Source organism: Hordeum vulgare, chromosome 6H, assembly GCF_904849725.1.
Source record: "Hordeum vulgare subsp. vulgare chromosome 6H, MorexV3_pseudomolecules_assembly, whole genome shotgun sequence".
Taxonomy (NCBI): Eukaryota; Viridiplantae; Streptophyta; class Magnoliopsida; order Poales; family Poaceae; genus Hordeum; species Hordeum vulgare.
Genome location: NC_058523.1, coordinates 430,061,288 through 430,068,978, shown reverse-complemented (window position 1 = coordinate 430,068,978; position 7,691 = coordinate 430,061,288).

Sequence of the window (7,691 nt, the reverse complement as noted above, 5' to 3'; positions counted from 1 at the left end):
TGATGGTTCTCCAAAGTCACTGCCACCAAGCTGTGAGAGCTTCGTGATGAACTGTAACATATCAAGGATAGATACAATGATCCTTGAGTGATTCGCGATGTTTGACACTGCGAAAGTAGAAATCAAGAAGGATCATCAATAGTTGATGGTTAGTAAAACCACTAAATTTCAAGAAAGGCAAGGGCTAGAAGGGATACTTCGTGAAACGGCAAAACAGTTGCTGCACTAATGAAGAGACCCAAGATTAAACCCAAACCCGAGACTAAGTGCTTCTGTAATGAGGGGAACAGTCACTGAGGCGGAGCAACTCTAGATACTTGGTAGATAAGAAGGCTGGCAAAAGTCGAAAGAAGTATATTTGATATACATGATGTTGATGTGTACTTTACTAGTACTCCTAGTAGAACGAGGGTATTGGATACCGATTTGGTTGCTAAGTGATTAGTAACACGAAATGAAAGCTACGGCATAAACGGAGACTAGCTAAAGGCGAGGTGACGATACGTGTTGGAAGTGTTTCCAAGGTTGATATGATCAAACGTCGCACGCTCCCTCTACCATCGGGATTGGTATTAAACCTAAATAATTGTTATTTGGTGCTTGCGTTAAGCATGAACATGATTGGATCGTGTTTATTGCAATACGATTATTCATTTAAAGAGAATAATGGTTACTCTGTTTTCTTGAATAATCACCTTCAATGGTTTATTGAATCTCGATCGTAGTGTTACACATGTTCATGATATTGGTGCCAAAAGATACGAGTTGATGATGATAGTACCACTTACTTGTGGCATTGCCGCTTGAGTCATGTTAGTATAAATTGCATGAAGAGGCTCCATGCTGATGGATCTTTGTACTCACCTGATTTCGAATCACTAGTGACATGCAAATCATACCACATGAGCAAGGCCTTGTTTTCATTGAGATGAAATAAGATAGTAACTTGTTGGAAGTGATACATTTTGATGTATGCAGTCCAATGGGTGTTGAGGCACGCAGTGGATATCATTATGTTCTTACTTCACTGACGATTTGAGTAGATACTAGAGTATTTACTTAATGAATCACAAGTCTGAAATATTGACAAATTCAATTCTGTTTCGGAGTGAAGTTCGTCGTAACAAGAGGATAAACTGTCTACGATGTGATCATAGAAATGAATATCTGAGTTACGAGTTTTGGTACGCAGTTAAGACAATGTGGAAATTGTTTCGCAGTTCATGCCACCTAGAACATCATAGTGTGATGATGTGTCTGAACGTCATAGCCACGCACTATTTGGTATGGTGCATACTATGATGTCTCTTATCGAATTACCACTATCGTTTATGGGTTATGCATTAGAGACAACCGCACTCACTTTAAATAGGGCACCGCGTATTTCCGTTGAAATGACACAGTACAGACTGAGGTTTAGAGAAATCTAAACTGTTGTTTCTTGAAAGTTTGGGGCTTCGACACTTATGTGAAAAAGTTTCAGTCTGATAAGCTCGAACCCAAAGCGGATAAATGCATCTTCATAGGATATCCAAAACAAATGGGTACATCTCCTATCTCAGATCCGAAAGCAAAGTGTTTGTTTCTAGAAACGGATCCTTTCTCGAGGAAAGGTTTCTCTCGAAAGAATTGAGTGGGAGAGTGGTAGAACTTGATGAGGTTATTGAACCATCACTTCAACCGGTGTGTAGCAGGGCGCAGGAAGTTGTTCCTGTGGCACCTACACCAATTGAAGTGGAAGCTGATGATGGTGATCATCAAGCATCGGATCAAGTTACTACAAGCCTCGTAGGTTGACAAGGTCACGTACTACTATAGAGTGGTACCGTAACCATGTCTTGGAGGTCATGTTGTTGAGCAACAGTGAACCTACGAGTTATGGAGAAAGCGATGGTGGGCCCAGATTCTGACAAATGGCTGGAAGCCATGAAGTCCGAGATAGGATCCATGTATGAGAACAAAGTGTGGACTTTGGAGGTACTGCCTGAGGGCCGCAAGGCCATTCAGAACAAATGGATCTTTAAAAGAAAGACAGACGATGATGGTGATAAATCACTATTAAGAAAAGCTCGACTTGTCGCAAAGATGTTTCCGACAAGATCAAACTGTTGACTATGATGAGTCTTTCTCACTCGTAGCGATGCTAAAGGTCTGTTCGAATTATGTTAGTTGTTGATGCATCATTTATGAAATATTGCACATAGGATGTCAAAACATTGTTTTCTCAACGGTTTCTTTGAGCAAACATTGTATGTGATACAACCAGAAGGTTTTGTCGATCCTAAAGATACTAGCAAATATGCAAGCTCCAGCGATCCTTCAATGGACTGGTGCAAGCATCTCGGAGTTGGAATATATATACTTTGATGAGATGATCAAAGATTTTGGGTTTGTACAAGGTTTATGAGAAACTTGTATTTCCAAAGAAGTGAGTGGGAGCACTATAGAATTTCTGATAAGTATATGTGGTTGACATATTGTGGATCAGGAGTAATGTAGAATTTCTGTAAAGCATACAAGGTTGTCTGAAAGGAGTTTTTCAAAGGAATACCTAGATTGCGCTACTTGAACGTTGAGCATCAAAGATCTATGGAGATAGATCGAAAGCGCTTAATAGAAGTTTCAACAAGATGCATGCCTTGACAAGTTTTTGAAGGAGTTCAAAATAGATCAGTAAAGAAGGAGTTCTTGGTTGCGTTGTAAGGTGTGAATTTGAGTAAGACTCAAAACCCGACCCCGGCAGAATAAAGAGAATAGACGAAGGTCGTCTTCTATGCCTTAGCCGTAGAATCTAAAGTATGCCATGTTGTGTACCGCACCTGATGTGTGCCTTGACTCAAAGTATGTTGAGAGGTACAGAGAGTGATCCATGATTGAATCACTAGCAGTGGTCGAAATTTATCCTTAGTAACTAAATAGACTAAGGAATTTTTCTCGATTATGGAGGTGGTTAAAGAGTTTGTCGTAAAGGGTTACGTCGATGCAAGCTTTGACACTAATCCGAATAACTATGAATAGTGAAACGGATTCGTATAGTAGAGTAGATATTTGAAGCATTTCCGAATAGCACGTAGTAGCAGCATCTATAAGATGACATAAAGATTTGTAAAGAACGCACGGATCTGAAAGTTTCAGAACCGTTGACTAAAACCTCTCTCACGAGCAAGACGTGATCAGACCCCATAACTATATGGGTGTTGGATTCGTTGGAATCACATGGTGATGTGAACTAGATTATTGACTCTAGTGCAAGTGGGAGACTGTTGGAAATATGCCCTAGAGGCAATAATAAATTAGTTATTATTATATTTCTTAGTTCATGATAATCGTTTATTATCCATGCTATAATTGTATTGATTGGAAACACAATACTTGTGTGGATACATAGACAAAACACTGTCCCTAGTAAGCCTCTAGTTGACTAGCTCGTTGATCAAAGATGGTCAAGGTTTCCTGGCCATAGGCAAGTGTTGTCACTTGATAACGGGATCACATCATTAGGAGAATCATGTGATGGACTAGACCAGAACTAATAGACGTAGCATGTTGATCGTGTCATTTTGTTGCTCCTGTTTTCTGCGTGTCAAGTATTTGTTCCTATGACCATGAGATCATATAACTCACGGACACCGGAGGAATGCTTTGTGTGTATCAAACGTCGCAACGTAACTGGGTGACTATAAAGATGCTCTACAGGTATCTCCGAAGGTGTTCGTTGAGTTAGTATGGATCAATACTGGGATTTGTCACTCCGTATGACGGAGAGGTATCTCGGGGCCCACTCGGTAATACAACATCACACACAAGCCTTGCAAGCAATGTAACTTAGTGTAAGTTGCGGGATCTTGTATTACGGAACGAGTAAAGAGACTTGCCGGTAAACGAGATTGAAATAGGTATACGGATACTGACGATCGAATCTCGGGCAAGTAACATACCGAAGGACAAAGGGAATGACGTACGGGATTATACGAATCCTTGGCACTGAGGTTCAAACGATAAGATCTTCGTAGAATATGTAGGATCCAATATGGGCATCCAGGTCCCGCTATTGGATATTGACCGAGGAGTCTCTCGGGTCATGTCTACATAGTTCTCGAACCCGCAGGGTCTGCACACTTAAGATTCGACGTTGTTTTATGCGTATTTGAGTTATATGGTTGGTTACCGAATGTTGTTCAAAGTCCCGGATGAGATCACGGACGTCACGAGGGTTTCCGGAATGGTCCGGAAACGAAGATTGATATATAGGATGACCTCATTTGATTACCGGAAGGTTTTCGGAGTTACCGGGAATGTACCGGGAATGACGAATGGGTTCCGGGGGTTCACCGGGGGGGGGGGGGGGCAACCCACCCCGGGGAAGCCCATAGGCCTTGGGGGAGACACACCAGCCCTTAGTGAGCTGGTGGGACAGCCCACAAGTGGTCTATGCGCCAAGAGAAGAAAAATCAAGAGGAAAAGAAAAAAAAGGAGGAGGTGGGAAGGGAGGAGGACTCCCTCCCACCAAACCTAGTCCAACTCGGTTTGGGGGGGAGAGTCCTCCCCCTTGGCTCGGCCGACCCCCTTGAGGGTCCTTGGACCCCAAGGCAAGGCCCCCTCCCTCCCACCTATATATACAGAGGTTTTAGGGCTGATTTGAGACGACTTTTCCACGGCAGCCCGACCACATACCTCCACGGTTTTTCCTCTAGATCGCGTTTCTACGGAGCTCGGGCGGAGCCCTGCTGAGACAAGGTCATCACCAACCTCCGGAGCGCCGTCACGCTGCCGGAGAACTCTTCTACCTCTCCGTCTCTCTTGCTGGATCAAGAAGGCCGAGATCATCGTCAAGCTGTACGTGTGCTGAACGCGGAGGTGCCGTCCGTTCGGTACTAGATCGTGGGACTGATCGCGGGATTGTTCGCGGGGCGGATCGAGGGACGTGAGGACGTTACACTACATCAACCGCGTTCTCTAACGCTTCTGCTGTACGGTCTACAAGGGTATGTAGATCACTCATCCCCTCTCGTAGATGGACATCACCATGATAGGTCTTCGTGCGCGTAGGAAATTTTTTGTTTCCCATGCGACGTTCCCCAACAACTTGCTCATTTCTCCTTGAATGATCCCCCATCGATGTTGAAGAGATGCCACATTGCGAGTGCTCATGATATGTTGCGGCTCCACGTACTCCTTTCGTTCATGATAGTCCTTCCAAATCTTCTCCCAATACATGCTTCCCTTTTGCTCGGTGCCACTTATTGGATCCAATGTTGTGTTCAACCAAGATTTGACCAACAAGATGTCCTCATATCTTGAGAAAGCAAGCCCTTGCCTTCGTCGTCTTGCCCTTCTTCTTCTTCTTAGTAGGATTGGGATCGTATGTTGCCCCAATCAAAAATGGGCCCGCCTCCTCCATTTCATATTCCACGTGGGACGGATCTTCATTCTCATTGATCATACTTGCCAATTATGTATCCTACATGTTCATGGTTTGCAAGCAATCATCTTGTGCGAACTAGTGAACTATACGAAACATTAATCATTAGATCGGGCAGGAGCAAACGTACCCAGTCTTGTTGAGACATTCTGTCGAACATGTCGAGTGCAACCCGGTTGGTGGGGTTGCTCGCGCTCACCCGCTCACGAACAAGCTGCGGGGACTCACACTCTTGGACCGATGGCTGCTGCATGGCGGGGCAGCTCTCCGGAAGGGTCTAGTCGGCCGTCTCATCCTCCTTCTCCTCGGTCTCGACGCTGTCGTACGGTACAATCCGCGCTGACGCTTGTATGGCTGGGGTGACAGGAGCCCAGCACGTCGTGGGAGAAATCTCCTTGACGATGCCCACATGTATATGTGCGGCCAACTTCCTGTGTCGCTGCAAGCAACAACGCAGCTACGAACGATGTTCTACGACTTGCATGACGATGCGGAGGAAGGGTTGCTGACAGGCGAGGCGGACTGTGTCTCCGTCGCGGCGGTCGGGGATGGGGTGGAAGACATCATGACAGTGAACCGGAATAGATGGTGAGGATGGAAAGCAAGGGTGCCGGATGGCGAGGGATCGAGCGTGGGAAATGTTGGTGGCGGCGGGAGAAGGAGGAAGGGTTTGGGAGGATTGGTGCAATTTGAGGTAGAATCGGGCTATCGGGTCCGACGTGGCGGGCGTGTGTGGGATCACTAGAAGGGATGTCTAGAGGGGGGTGAATAGACTACTTGCATAAATTAAAACCTAGTCTTTTCCCAATTTTAAATTTTGGCAGATTTTTGCAATTCTAACAAGTCTAGTGCACCCAACAAATGCTACTCAACATATAGGGCAGCGGAAAGTAAAGACATTGCACATGTAAGTAAGGAGTAGAGTTTAGGAAGATCAAACGCATAGTTGGACACGATGATTTTTGGCATGGTTCCGATAGATGGTGCTATCGTACATCCACGTTAGTGGGGACTTCAACCCACGGAGGGCAACAACTGTGAAATTCCATGGAGGGCTCCAACCCACGGCCTTGTCTATTCCCCCATGGCTTACGTCCACACAGGACTAGCCTCGCTCGGGCTAGATCTTCACGAAGTAGGCGATCTCCTTCTGTGTACTAAATTCATGGTTCAACTCCACAACTCGAAGTAGGAGGCTCCCAAGAAACACCTAACCAATCTAGGAGACAGCACCCTCCAAAAGGTAATAGATGTGGTAGTACGATGAACTCCTTGCTCTTGTGCTTCAAAAGATAGTATCCTCGACATTCAATCACTCTCTCACAGATTTTCCATGGGTAGAAGAGATTGATTGGGTGGAAAGCAACTTTTGGTGAGGCGAAAGATCAAGTTTAAAATAGATGGATTGGAATATATTGATCTCAACACATGAGTAGGCGGCTCTCTCTCAGAAATATGGATATGGCAAGTGTATGTGTGTTCTGAGTGCTTCCCCAGCGAATGAGAGGTGGTGGATGGGTATATATAGGCATCTCCAAAATCCCAACCGTTACAACATTATGGCCCAACTCGGTGAAACCGAAGTGAACCTCGGTGGCACTGATTTGCACAAAATGTGACAAATTTAGAGTTCTTGATGAGACCGATATAGGAATCTTGGTGGTACCGATATGGTGGCCTAGGGTAGTTTCTGAATCTCGGTGAGACCGATTCCAATACTCGGAAATTCTGATTCTTGAAAACGACACACCAGAAAGTTGGTCACTAATTTTCGGTGGCACCGAAGTGGAAGTTGGTGGTACCGAGATTCTAGGGTTTGGCATAGATTCTATCTCTAGAAAAATTGTTAAGGCCAAGTGGAAAATATTGGTGACACCAATTTTGATGTTTAGGATTTGGACAGAAAATTTTATGGGAGAATGGCTGAGTATTTTTTGTGGCTATCTCTAAGCACTTGAGCAACCAATTCATCATTGTAGGATCGAAAGTATGTCTAGAGGGGGGGGGGGTGATTAGACTACTTGACAAGATAAAATCTTATCCTTTTCCCAATTTTAAGTGTGGGCCAGTTTTAGCAATTATGACTAGTCAAGTACACCCTACACATCTGTTGGAAATATGCCCTAGAGGCAATAATAAAATAGTTATTATTATATTTCCTGTTTCAATAGAATCATTTATTATCCATGCTATAATTGTATTGAATGGAAACATAAATGCATGTGTAGATATATAGACAAAAACTATGTCCCTAGTGAGCCTCTAGTTG